General features: G+C 51.1%; 1 protein-coding gene and 1 pseudogene across 2 annotated transcripts in view; one reads left to right on the forward strand and one right to left on the reverse strand.

The window, feature by feature from the left end:
• ABR (ABR activator of RhoGEF and GTPase) overlaps positions 1-14,036 on the reverse strand; it is a 182,810-nt gene that overhangs the window by 110,392 nt on the left and 58,382 nt on the right. The window lies entirely within an intron of this gene.
• Positions 5,967-6,344, forward strand: LOC132478438 (large ribosomal subunit protein uL14m-like; annotated as a pseudogene).

Raw genomic sequence — 14,036 nt, forward strand, 5'->3', positions numbered from 1 at the left:
GCTGGATATGAAACCTCCCCCAGGTCACCCCTTTTCCCTGGCTCTGCCCCTATCCCTCTGTCACCTCCCAAGTCCTCTACTCAGATCCACACAGCTCCATCCTCCCACCTGGCAGCAAGAGATGCCAGCCTTCTCCCACAGGAAGGCAGCCTCCTCCAAGAGTCAAGCTCAGGACCAGACATGGCCCAGGGACTGACAGGAGACGGGGGGTTGGGGGTCACAGCGGTGGAAAGGAAAAAGAGATGTTTCAACTCGGCTGTCATAACAAGGGTGGCTGTAGACCACAGGTCAGAGAGGACAGGAGAGAGACAGGCAGCAGGGCCTCCAGGGCTGGCAGGACCTGCCCTGCCCCAGGTGTTTACACTGGAACCACCTGTGTGCAGGCAGACTGGAGGGATGAGGCCAGAGCAGCAATGGCCAAAGTTAATTACCTCTGCTCCCAGGAGAGCTCCTGGAAACGTCCCTTCCATGCCTGAGCACCTGAGCATGAGAGGAGAGAAGGGGCACAATTCCCACAAAAACTGGCTGATGTCAGAGGCCATATCTCATACACAGGACCTGTGGGCAGGCAAGTGAGCACAACCCAGTCTCTCAGGAAAATAAAAACAAGATTCTAAACTGGGGGCAGAAAAGGGTTACAAGGTCTGGAGGCTTCCCCTAGGAGGCATGAAGGGCCATAGTCGTGTACTGCGCTTTCATATGCTCTGCAGCCTGGCCACCAGAATTCAAATCCCAGTTTTAGCTGTGTGACCTTGGGCAACTTGCTTAACCTCTCTGTGCCTTAGTGTCCTCCTTTGTAAAATGAAGCTACTAATAATAAAACTATTTCATAGAGCTTTTGTGACAGTTAAATGAGTTAGTTCACGTAGAGGCACTAAGAACAGTGTCTGCCATGTAGTAAATAAGGTTAGTTGCTGTTATTGTTGATTTCGTTATTTTTATTATTGTCTTAATTATTTCTCCCTACAACCCTGGCCCTGGGGAAGACAGGAAGCCCAGTTTGTCTGGAAGCAGCTGCATGTTGTGTGGGTAGCAGACAGGTGACCCAAGCACCAAAAGAGGCACAAGAGAATGCCCCCCACACACACGGCAACTGTGCTCCCACTTTCCCTGCCTGCTCTTCCTGGGGCCCCTGTCCACTCTCAGCACTAGATCTGAGCTCCTTCCTGGGAGCCCGGGGCCCTTCAACACAGTTAGGCAAGCAATCCAGGCACGAGGTCTGCAGCAATATCCTCCACAGCTCTACACCAGAGAGGGCAGAACACCCAGCCTCCTGGGAAACACGAAGGGAGGGAGGGAGGGAAGAAGGGAGGAGCATCACACGCAGGTACAGGTCCCCCTGGGCCCCCGCAAATGCACAGGGCACAGCCATCAAGACACAGAAGCTCACAAACGCAGCCACGAGCCTTCCTTCCCACTGCCAGTATATTAGGGTGTATATGTGTGTCTGCATGTATGTGCACACACATACGCACTCCTCAGGGTGGGCCATACAAGCTAACTCGCTATCAGCTTTCCAGAGGTACGAGCAGAGACAGTAGAACATTTTGGTCAAGAGCTCATATTCTGGAGTCAGACTGCCTGGGCTTGAATCCCCAGTTTTACCTCTTACCAGCTGTGTTACCTTGAGCAAGTCACTCAACCTCTCTGTGCCTCTGTTTCATCTTCAAAATGGAATAATAGCAACCAAATTCCCAGGGATTCTGTGAAAATGAAATGAGTAATTATATCTAAAGTGCACTTCGAAGAGTGACAGCGCCATCTGAGAATTAACTGCCGTTACTATGCCTCGTAAGCTCAGCAAGTCAGATCTTATGACTGCCAGGCTCTCGCTGAGGCCCTAGTTCTCTTCTGGTTCTACGTCTTACCCTGGACCAGTTCACCAGACACCTCTTTGTTGAGAACTCATCTGACAATTGATCCGCACCCGTAGAGGGCCCCAGGCAGAAATCTCAGGCTGTCTCTGTACCAAGTCTGGGCTTTGTCAACGCCCTGCCCTGACCTCACCAACTGCATCCCAGGTTTTCCTCTGTCTGCAGGCAACGCCCACATCTCTCATTCTTCCCGTTCAGAAATCAAAAATAGCTCCAGTCAACCATTTGCCACATAGAAACTGTGTTTCTCTGGGGAGAGACACTGCCAAGATTTTTCCACTAGAAGATGTACAGTGAATTCCTAAGAATTCCTGTTTCTAAGGGCATCTGGAATCCAAAAAAACACCAGTCATAAAGCCCAAAGATTTAGGTTTCAGTCTTTGGGCAAGTCACTTAAACTCTCTGGGTCCCAGGGCTTGCTCCCCTGCAGAACCGGGCAGGATCACCTGCTCCCGAGTGCAGAGGTAAGGAGATGATAAAACGATGAGGCGGTGTCTAGTGCAGTGCCCAGCACACAGAAGGTGCTCAATGTGGCTGGAATGTAGACTTTTTTACCTCCTTTCCCACTGCAGGCAAAATGTGAGAGGAGAGATCTGAACTAATAAGTACGGTGCTGGCTTGGCCAAGCAGCCGTTATCTTTAGCAAGATGATGAGCTCTGTCAGGTGGTTTTGAAAAAAAAATCATGATGCAGCCTGGGCAGGTTTCATTGGCTGGGATTCAGAGCAGCCTTCCGTTCTGGGTGACAGGTTGCATCCTGGTCCCCTCCCTTCCCCCAGAATCTGGTTTACTTGGTCAAATCACCCACTGCCGCCAGAATGAGGCAGAAGGGAGCCAACTGTGTCCTCTGTCACACCTAACCAACCTGGTCAATGCCCACACAGTTTCTGGAGCAGCTGTCCATCATGCCCACCGGAGCAGGTGACACATCTCCCCATGGAAGGGCTGGGAATACAGACCCTGTGTGCCTAACACAAGACATCATCACAAGACGAGAAAACCACACCCTGCGACTAACTAACTCATCCTTCTCACTGGTTTGAAGCCTAGTGGTCACCATAGCAACAGGCTCCCGCTCCAGCCTGCCAGGCGGGGCTGATGCAATTCTAAGGCAGTGAGCAACTCCAACCCAGCTCACACCGCTCCGCTCCCACTCAGGGGCGGGCGAGTGGGGAGAACAACTGAAGAGGGAGGAGATGGGCACACACACTACAGAAATCTCTGCTTCTAGGGATCTAAGGAAGGAAGAAGTGGATTCCCCTCCCGGGTCCCTAACAAATATAATGTCACTGCAGTGGCTGCCGCTTGAGGAAGATTCATCTCCAAAGCCTTAGGAGATCTGGAGGGGCAGGGGACACACTGTACCATGGGCCTCTCTACTATAATGTGGCCCCTTCCTCCTTCTGAGCCAGCACCCCACCAGCTAAGCACCCCCGCTTCTCTCAGCTCACAGGCAGCCCTGCCCTGTAGAATTCAACAAGTTGTCGAGTGCAGCTTTACAATTCTCTGCTCAATTGTGTTCTCTGCCTGAGCTGTACTAAAGCACCCATAAATCCGGAACTCCCTGCAAGCTAGAATGTCCCCGTGGTATCACAGAGCGCCATCCTCCCAGCTCTCCATCCCGCTCCGCAAGGGTCTCTGGCTGCCCTGGGGAGTCTTACTCACTGGCTAGAGTCAACATGAGACAACCAGTCCTGCACCAAGGACATACCGGCCAAGAGCCACTCGACCTCTTAGAGCACACACGTCCCCCAGCCAGAAGGAACAAGCCCTCAGCAAGGAGGGGGATCAAGCCACACACACACACACACACACACACACACACAAGGAAACAGGGACAGAAGCCACCTTAGGATGAGAACCTGGCGATGCTAGTGGTCCTCTCTAGCCTCCGAGCGCCTACCCATCGATGCAGGCTCTCCCTCCCAACGCCGCTGTCCTGGTGAAGATGCCTCTAGTGCCAGGAATGCGCCCCTCCTGCAGGCCCCACTCCCTTCCATCCCAGCGGCCACTTCCCGCCCTTTGCTCCCTCCTACCTGGTCCGCATCAATGGCATCCACCCAATTAGGAGCTGGGCCTCAGCACAAACAGGCCCTGCTCTGGGACGAGACGTGCCAGCGTGCAGGTGAGGGGAGAGACGGCACGTCTCCATGGCATCCTCCCCCACATGCCCTCCAGGGCGGGTCACACTGGGTCCTCCCAGTGGTCACCCTGACAGATGCGGAAAGTGATTAACTCCGGGGGGCCACTCGGGAGATGGTGCTCGGCTGTGGGATGTCCCATCAACGCTTCTTGTGGGAGTTTCCAGGACTGCTGAGCGCAGATGGGCAGAGACGGTAAACTGTTAGAGATGGAGGTGGCTCTCCAGATATATAGATCAATGCAGTAGGCTTGAGAGTCCAGAAGTAAACACATCTATGTATGGTCGAGTGATTTTTGACAAGGGCGCCAAGACCATGCAATAGTTTTTTCAACAAATAGTGCTGAGACAACTGGATATCCAACTACAAAAGAATGAAGCTGGGCGCTTACTTCACATCACATACAAAAATTAACTCAAGATGGATCGAAGATCTGTAAAACTCTTAGAGGAAAACAGGGGTAAAGCTCATGACCTTGGATTTGGCTAAGGATTCTGAGATATGACATCAAAAGCACAAACAGCAAAAGAAAACATAGATAAACTGACGTCATCAAAATTAAAAACTTTTGTGCTTCAAAGGACACCATCAAGAAAGTGAAAAGAGGGGCTTCCCTGGTGGCACAGTGGTTAAGAATGCGCCTGCCAACGCAGGGGACACGGGTTTGAGCCCTGGTCCAGGAAGATCCCACATGCCGTGGAGCAACTAAGCCTGTGCACCACAACTACTGAGCCTGTGCTCTAGAGCCCTGAGCCACCGCTACTGAACCAGCGAGCCACAACTACTGAAGCCCACACGCCTAGAGCCTGTGCTCTGCAAGAAGAGAAGCCACCACAATGAGAAGCCCACGCACCACAACGAAGAGGAGCCCCCACTCGCCACAACTAGAGAAAGCCCGCGCGCAGCAACGAAGACCCAATGCAGCCAAAAATAAATAAAATAAATAAATAAAGTTATTAAAAAAAAAAGAAAGTGAAAAGACACCCATAGAATGGGGGAAATCTGCATATCATATATCTGATAAGGGACTTGTAGCTAGACTATATAAAGAAATCTTACAACTCAACAATAAAAAGACACATAACCCAACTTAACCAAAAAATAGACAAAGGATCTGAATGGACTTTTCTCCAAGGAAGGTAAACACAGCTTCCCTTCATTTGATTGACAGATATCTGATGTGCACCTACTACGTGCCAGGCACTGTGCCAGGCAATAGGGACACAACTTGGAGGCAAAGCAGATTCAGCCTCGGCCCTCAGAAGACTTACACCCAGTGGAGAGATAGTACACATTTGCCACGTGCCTGGTACATGTAGTAACGCACTCAATCCCCACAGTGCAGTAGGTACTCTGAGAGCCCCCAATTTATGGATGAGAAAATTTAGGCACAGAGAGGTTAGGTAACTAGCTCAAGATCACACAGCTAGTAAATGGTGGGGCTGAGATTCACACCCACGGTAGTTTTCTCCAGGGTCCATGTTCTCAACAACTACATGATATTGAGTATTATTAGAAGTGATTCATTCTATTGGGAGTGAGAGACGGCTGCTTGAGGGAGGTGACATGAACTGGGTTTGAAGGTCTTCATCAGGCAATCAAATAGGGAAGAAGGCTTGCAGAGGCACAGAGGGAAGAATCCACACAGAGTTTGGGAAACACTCGGATGGGGGAGGGCCGGCAGTACTAAAGTAGAAGGTTTAAGTGCAAGGTGAGGGGTGGGGAGAGTGATGCGGCTGGAGAAGCCAGCGGCCCGCCACACAGGCCCAGAGGCTATGCTGGGCAGTGGGACCCCTCTCTCCCACGGGGCACTTGGGGGCCCCAGAAGGGTTTTCAGCAGGAGGGGGACCTGATCTGATTTTGGTTTGGGGACACCCTAAGGTGTCTGGGAGGCGGTTCCAAGGGAAGGCAGGTGGTCTGGCTGACCAGCTGTGGAGGGCTGGGGAGAAACGATGACTCGGGTGCATGTGGTAGACAGCGGTGCGCTGGGAACATCCCACACCATCCTCCACCTCACTGCATCCACGTCTATAACAAGAATACGGGGTGATGGGTAGGGGGGCATCTGCTGGCTATCAAGGGACAGAAGGAAAAGTGCTCATTGGGGGGCATTACATGCCTAGGCCCAGATGACCCCCAGGCTGGACTCCAACGTGATCCTCATTGAAACAACGGGAGCCCTGTGGGGACCCGAATGAAGATACCCAACCCAGAGCCCACACCAGAGGGAAGGTGAGTATTCTAAGGAGCACACACTTTGTGGGGGTCCGGGGGGGTGGGCAGGCCTCTGGCTGCAGTGGGCTTGTGAGTGGAGCAGTGCCAAAAAATGAGCCTTTGCTGAGAGGGAACCTGGGGCCAGGTGGCTCCTCCCTCCACAAGGGGTCACAGTGAGAAAGTAAACCTCTTTTCATGTTAAAAAAAGAAAAAAAGAGAAAAGGGATTTCCCTGACAGTCCAGAGGTTGAGATTCCACACTTCCACTGCAGGGGCCATGGATTCGATCCCTGGTCAGGGAACTAAGATCCCACATGGCGCATGGCGCAGGAAAAAAAACAAAACAAAACAAAACAAAAACCCCCAAAACCCCAGCTTTCTCTTGAGTATCAGGCTGGAAACCAGGTAGAAGGCGAAGCCAGATGCTGTACTGAAAGCTTTATGAGCATCATCTCATTCAATCCTATTAACAAGCATGTGGTGAGTTCTATTATTGCCCCCATTTTGTAGATGAGTAAGAGGAGGCACAGGAAGGTCAAATAACTCGCTCATGGCTACCTGTCTAGTTAATAATGGAGCTGAGATCTGAACGCAGGCAGCCTGAGTGCAGAACCAGCTCTTCTTTTTTTTTTTTTTTGGCCATGCTGCCAGGCATGCAGGATCTTACTTCCTAGCCCCTGCACCCCTGCAGTGGAAGCACAGAGTCTTAACCATTGGACCGCCAGGGAAGTCTTAGAACCAGCTCTTCTATCCACCTCCAGCTTCCTTTTAACTGGGTGTTTTGACCTCTTCCTAGTATAGCCACTGTGCCCAGAGATATTAACAAAGAATTAGATAGATTTCAGCCCTGAGGCACAGGTGGGCTCAGTAGCACCCCAACTGAGCCCAACACACAGGTACTGAGTGGCTAAGCTTGGAATCCAGACAGTCTGATTCCAGACACTACCCTCTCTCTTGCTACCTTACTAAATCAGTAACACTACAGCGCACACATTTCTAACACGCCCCAGGGTCTGGTCCCTCAGGTCACGGCCCATGAGATGCAGCAACTACAAGGGCAAGGCCAGAGCTAGAACATGCCCAGCCAGAGCAGGGAGAAGACAACAGCCAAGACAGATGGAAGGACAAGAACCAGCAGGCACCGTGGTCTGGTGCCAAGGGGTGTGCAGGCAGACAGTGCTGTGGGGAGCAGCAAGGCCATGCCGTGGGCCTGCCTGCTGGGCACGGAACCACAGGGCCACCACGACGGATACATGAGGGGGAGCATCCAGCCACTGCAGGTTGACCCGTTAGTGGATCATGCAATCAGTTTGGCAGGTCACCTTTGAAATGGATTGAAAAGGAGCAACTCACATACTAAGGGAGGATAGTTTTATGAAGCTAATTCAGATACACACACACACACACACACACACATAAGGTGTGTGAGCTGTGCTGCAGTATAAAATGATTTCCCTACTAAGGATTTTGTCCAAAAATGTAGGAGTACCATTGTTACCACTAAATAAGCTGTAGTTTATTCCTATAATAGAATTCTATGCAGCTTTGACAATGAATAATCTAGAACTATAGGCAAAAACAAAGACAAATCCCAAAAAACATAATTTTAAGCAGAAAAAGGCAAGTCACAGAAAAATACTTCTACTATTAGTCTATTTATATAAATTGCGGGCAAAACTACATTTATATTATTTAGGGACACATACCTATGTAGTAAACCTCTAAAGAAAAGGAGGGAATGATTAACACAAAATTCAGGATGGCGGTGGGGGGCAGTGAGGTTGATGGGTTGAACTGTGTCCCCCGCAAAATTTGTTGGAGTCTTAACCCCCAGTACCTCAGAATGTGACATTTTTGGAAACATGGTCTTTATAGAGCTAATCAAGGCAGAGATCGGGTGATGCATCTACAGATCAATCAAGGAGCATGAAAGCTTGCTAGCAATCCACCAGAAGCCAGGAGAGAGGCATGGCCCTCAGAGCCTCAGAGGAACCAACCCTGCTGACACCTTGATTTCAGACTTCTGGTCTCCAGAACTGAGAGACAATCAACCACTGCGTTTTAAGCCCCCCTACTCAGAGGTGCTTTGTATTAGCAAATATATACAGTGAGGCACACAGCAGTTTCTCAGGACTGTCAACGGTCTCTTGAAGTTTAATGGAGGGCAAATGGATGTTTGTCTTGTAAGTCTTTATTAAACCAAACCCAGACATTTTTTATGCTCTTTCGTATATATGATACATTTCCTATATAAAATAGAAATAAAAAACCAGGTAGGGGTAGTCCAACCATTACATTTTGCAGTGGAGGGCACACAGGACCTGCCTAAGGTCACCAGGGAGTAGCTAAGCTAGGGGAAGATCCCCGAAGATCCCCGGTCTCTTGCCTCCCAGTTCAGTGAAGGCCACGATCACAGCCATGGCCCAGAGGTACTCAGAAAAGGCTGAATTCTGTTCAGAGTACAGGGAACCTGGAACTTGCAGTCCTCTGGGAGTGAGCAGGGACCCTTCACTCTTTTTTTTTTTTTTTTTTTGCGGTACACGGGCCTCTCACTGTTGTGGCCTCTTCCGTTGCGGAGCACAGGCTCCGGACGCGCAGGCTCAGCGGCCATGGCTCACGGGCCCAGCCACTCCGTGGCATGTGGGATCTTCCCGGACCAGGGCATGAACCCGTGTCCCCTGCATCAGCAGGTGGACTCTCAACCACTGCGCCACCAGGGAAGCCCGGGCCCTTCACTCTTTCATGCCTTGATCTATCCATGGTAGTCTGGTGAAGCCAATGGTCCCTTTTCCTAAGAACGTTTTGAAATGCATTAAATACATAGGATTATAAAGGAAATCAATTATATTAAAATGCTATTCTAGCCATGGGGACTCTAGTGAGTCCAAGAGAATGAACTGATCAGTGCCTGTGTACAGTAAGCAATCAATAAAATCAGTGGTGGTTTATTACTGTTAACATTAGGAGCTGCTTCCATGTCCTTGGGCCTGGATCAATGATACTGAGAAGAGAGACCCAGGGATCCACAGCCCAGAGCCTGGGCACCACTGTAGGGCCTGGACTCAGCTGAGGGATGAGGGATGCTGCTAGGTCCTCCAAGCACCCCCTACGCAGCTGGCTGAAAGTAATGATGGCAACCATTCTCCTCTGAACTCCAATGAGGTACATTTCACCGCAGGGAGGCTCATTAAATGACTTGCTTGATGCCATATGAACATTAAGCAGGGGCTCTGGGATTCAAATCCAGGCTTTTGCAATTCTGCAATTTCTTGCTCCTTTACCCATATGTCCTTTGGAGATGAGAGGCTCCCCAGCAGAAGTAAGAACGTGTAAGACTCATTCTGTCGGGGGTACCTGGTGAGTGTTTATCAATAATAACAATTATCCCTTACTCTGGTATTAAATGATGAACACATACCGTCACCATTCATCACCTTAGCTGATTTTTACAAACCCCAGGACATACACGGGGCAGGTATTTCTAACCCTCCCTTTGCAAATGGGGAAAGATGCAGAGAGAATGATTTTACCTGGAGTGTACCCCTCCAGGTCCATTCTCCCTGCCTCTCCACCCTGTTTTCTGCCCCAGCAAGAGATCACAGGAAGGGAGGGGTGCGAGGGAAGCTGGAATATTTCTCCCCGCAGCTCCTCCCTGTGGGCCACCCAGGCTGTGTTGCAGCTCCTGCCAGGAAGCCGCCCACATGGCCTCTGTGTCTCCAGGTATGGGAACCAGACCCTCCCCTCCCCCTGCCCACATTTTGGTTGTAGTCCTGTTACAAGCTCTCCCCAATCCCCCCCAAGCTGGGTGTGTCATCTGTTTCCTGCTGGACCCTGACAGATGTGGCATTTAAGTTGGGGACTCTGGTCTCCTGATGAATGAACCAGGGTCTCTTTGAACCTGCCAACAAGCATCTACTGAAAAGTCCCTTGGGGACATGTGGGGAAGGGACAGGGAGAAAAGGAAGATGGCAGAGACACGGACGGAGGTGGGAGCAGAGGCAACAGGCCAAGCTCTTAGTCTCAGATTTCTCTTTGAATTAACTGGAGTTAACCTTCAGAACATGGGGAAAGACCACAACACTGAGAAGCTGGGCCTGGGGGAGGCCTGTGGTGGGAAAAGAGGTGGCAAGACTTGGAATCTGGGCTTCGGGCCAGCAGAGCCTCTAGTGCTACCTACAAAGTGTTCAGGAAACTGATCTCTGGTCATAAGCTGAGACAGGACGGGGCAGCCCCTTCCAACAACGGGCACTTCTGCACTGCTACTCATGGGGTGGGTGGGGGTGAGGACAGGTGGGCACGTGAAGCCCCTGAGAGAAGGGAGCTGCGGGCACCTGATCCTCACCTTGTCTCAAAGAGCCAGCCAGGACTCTAGAGAAGGCGAGATGGTACCTACTGGTTTCCAGACCCTGTTTCCAACTCATCCCCTTTGGCACAAGCATCCAGGGGTGGTGCTGGGACATGGGGCCATTTGAGTTTTCTATCGTGCTCTGGCCTGTAGCCTGGCCTCTGCCGAGAGCGCACAGTCGGGCTGCATGACCAGACCCTGGGCCACAGAGAAGAGCAAGGAGGAAGACTCACCTTAGGGGGTGGGTCAGTGGCACATGGATTGCCTTCCTTCTGCTTTTAGGTATTTTTCTAGTCCTCAATAACTATATGCATTCATTTTATAAAAGGAAAAGCATTCTATCCTGGAGAACCATGAAGAATCTCAAGAAGAAGAGGACATCACATTGTGGCACAGTTATTTGTGAATTAATAAGATTGAAAAGGGGGCTTCCCTGGTGGTGCAGTGGTTGAGAGTCCGCCTGCCGATGCAGGGGACACGGGTTCGTGCCCCGGTCTGGGAAGATCCCACATGCCGCAGAGCGGCTGGGCCCGTGAGCCATGGCCGTTAAGGCTGCGCGTCCGGAGCCTGTGCTCTGCAACGGGAGAGGCCACAACAGTGAGAGGCCCACATACAGCAAAAAAAAAAAAAAAAAAAAAAAAAAGATTGAAAAGGACCTGGACTAGGGTTTGCAGGACCTCAGGGATGAGCTGGAGCCTCTTTCACCTGGTGACAGGCTGGCACATGGCCAGTACCTCCGTGACATTCAGGGGTGGTGGGCAGGAAGAGATAAACCGCAGTGTGAGCTCCTCAGGCCTGGCTGAACCCTCTCTCCATGCAAGGATCTCGGGGGGAACACGGGAAGTCACACCTCCCTCTGGGAGCGTGCTGTGTTATCACCTGCTTTGTGAAACCATCCCTGTAGGTTTCCATGTCCCTGACCTTAAAGAAACTTTACATCTTTAACTGTGGCAGTTGGTAGGCAAGATGCAGCAATATGTCCTATTTAACACCAAGAACACAGGGGCCAGATTGCTTGGGTTCATATCCAGCTCATCACTTACTAGCTATGTGTCCTTGAGCAACTTATTTACCTAACCTGTGCCTCTGCGTTCTCATCTGCAAAGTGGAGATAAGCATCTTCTTCATAGGATTATTGTGAAGAGTAAGGGGATTAATATACAGAAAGTGTTTGGAACAGCGTGGGACACATAGCCAGTGCTAGGGAAGTGACAGCTATTATTTTTGGCACTTTCCCATTAATCACTCGTTTTTTGTGTCAATTTTATAAAAACAGGGCTTCCCTGGTGGCGCAGTGGTTGAGAATCTGCCTGCTAATGCAGGGGACACGGGTTCGAGCCCTGGTCGGGGAAGATCCCACGTGCTGCGGAGCAACTAGGCCCGTGAGCCACAACTACTGAGCCTGCGCATCTGGAGCCTGTGCTCCACAACAAGAGAGGCTGCGATAGGGAGAGGCCCGCGCACCACGATGAAGAGTGGCCCCCGCTTGCCACAACTAGAGAGGGCCCTTGCACAGAAACGAAGACCCAACACAGCCAAAAATAAAAATAAATAAATTAAAAGAAGGCTCAACATTAAAAAAAAAATTATAAAAACAATCTCAATATTTCTGTGACTGCTCCACAGAAATGTCTCATCAGCTTGGCCTCTAGGGGTCAGAGGGTGGCACAGAGAAGAGAAGAGAGTAATGAAACAAGCAAGGAACATTTAGATGGGGCCCTTGCTAAGTGTTACATACAATACATACCATTTAATCCAGCAATAGGGACACCATATCAAATGCAAGACGCCCAGTACAATTTGAACTTTGGACGAGTAACAAGTTTCTGGTATAAGTATGTCCCAAATATTGCATAGGATATACTTATGCTTAAACCAGTATTCATTGTTTAACTAAACCTCAAATTTAACCGGGCATCCTGTATTTTTATTTGCTAAAAAATTTGGCAACCCCCAGGGCTTCCCTGGTGGCGCAGTGGTTGAGAGTCCGCCTGCCGATGCAGGGGACACAGGTTCATGTCCCGGTCTGGGAAGATCCCACATGCCGCGGAGCGGCTAGGCCCGTGAGCCATGGCCGCTGAGCCTGCGCATCTGGAGCCTGTGCTCTGCAACGGGAGAGGCCACAACAGTGAGAGGCCCGCGTACCGCAAAAAAAAAAAAAAAAAAAATTTGGCAACCCTCTTGGTTGGGGTGGTAAGCTTCTTCCCATTTTATAGGTGAGGAAAATGAAGCTCAAAGAGGTGAATCTCAGCAAGTATTCAAAGGCTCTGCTTCCGCCCCAGCAGCAGGCCGCTTCCCTCCAGCTGCTCTGCTCTCAGAAGGGGAACAGGCCTATAGCCAGAGACACAGCCCTCATCACCTGCCTGCAGCCCCCAGGCGGGAGCCTGAATGCAGGAAGAGATTTTTTTTTCCCAGAGAGGGGAGGCTAGTGCTCCCCAAAACCAGTGCACGGGGAGCCTTCCTGCAGGGGATGGAGGTTGGGAGGCGACGAGGAGGAGGTCCCATGAGGGCTGCACTCAGCCAGGGCGGCACCCGCAGCTCTTCCGGGAGCTGCCCCTGCCTGGGGCTGAAATCTGGAGGCAAAAAAATCACAGGAGAAAACTCAGGAAGCACCAAAGGAAACTTCTCCGGAAGTCCTGAAATATTTCCACAGCTAGGAGAGAAAAGTTTAAAGTGAAAGCAGCTATGGGCTGGCCTCTCAGAGCCCAGGGCATGACCACAGCATCCTGGTAGCCCCGGCCCAGGTCACAGGGCCCCCTCCCCAGAGCTACCGCAGATGGCCTGGCCTCCCAGGCTCCACAGAATGCCCCACAGGCTCCACTCTGCTCTCCAGACTCCAAGCTGGGGCTTCACTTGAGTCATTCTCAGCTCTATTTTTACTTGAAGGTGACAAGAAACAACAAATGTTCAAAGCAGGACAATTAAGTCGCCTGATTCCACGCCTCTGCAGGGCCAGGGACCATGGCTGGCCTTTGCTGGGAGCAGGGACAGGGAAGGGGGTCCAGGAACCTCTGGAGGGTTTCTCTCCAGACCCAGGAGTCTAGAGCCCATTCCCCAGTCTGTAACTTCCCAGGAAGGCGACATTCAGCTTCCTTCTCACCTGGCCAAGAAAGGCCAAAGCACATTCCTCCAGGCAAAGTAATGGCTTGTGCAAAAAGCACTAAACTCTGGCTGGGGATGGTGTGTCTGGGGAACAGCAAAGGATTCAGTGCAGCTGCAGGGTGGGGTGTGTGGTTAAGAGAGCCAGGAGGTGAGGCTGGAGATGGTGTCTGAAAAGGCTCCCGTGCTGTGCTAGGAGTTTAGATTTGATCCTCTAGGAAGGAGGGAGGCGGGAAGGTGCTAGACTAGTGAGGGAAGGAATCAGATCCTCCAGGACGGCTTGAGGACCCCAGGGCCTTCCTACTGAATGGGCATCACCTGGGGGCTTGTTAGAAACGCCAAACAGGAGACCCTGCCCCAGACCT

Source organism: Mesoplodon densirostris, chromosome 18 (genome assembly GCF_025265405.1).
Source record: "Mesoplodon densirostris isolate mMesDen1 chromosome 18, mMesDen1 primary haplotype, whole genome shotgun sequence".
In the NCBI taxonomy this organism is placed as follows: domain Eukaryota; kingdom Metazoa; phylum Chordata; class Mammalia; order Artiodactyla; family Ziphiidae; genus Mesoplodon; species Mesoplodon densirostris.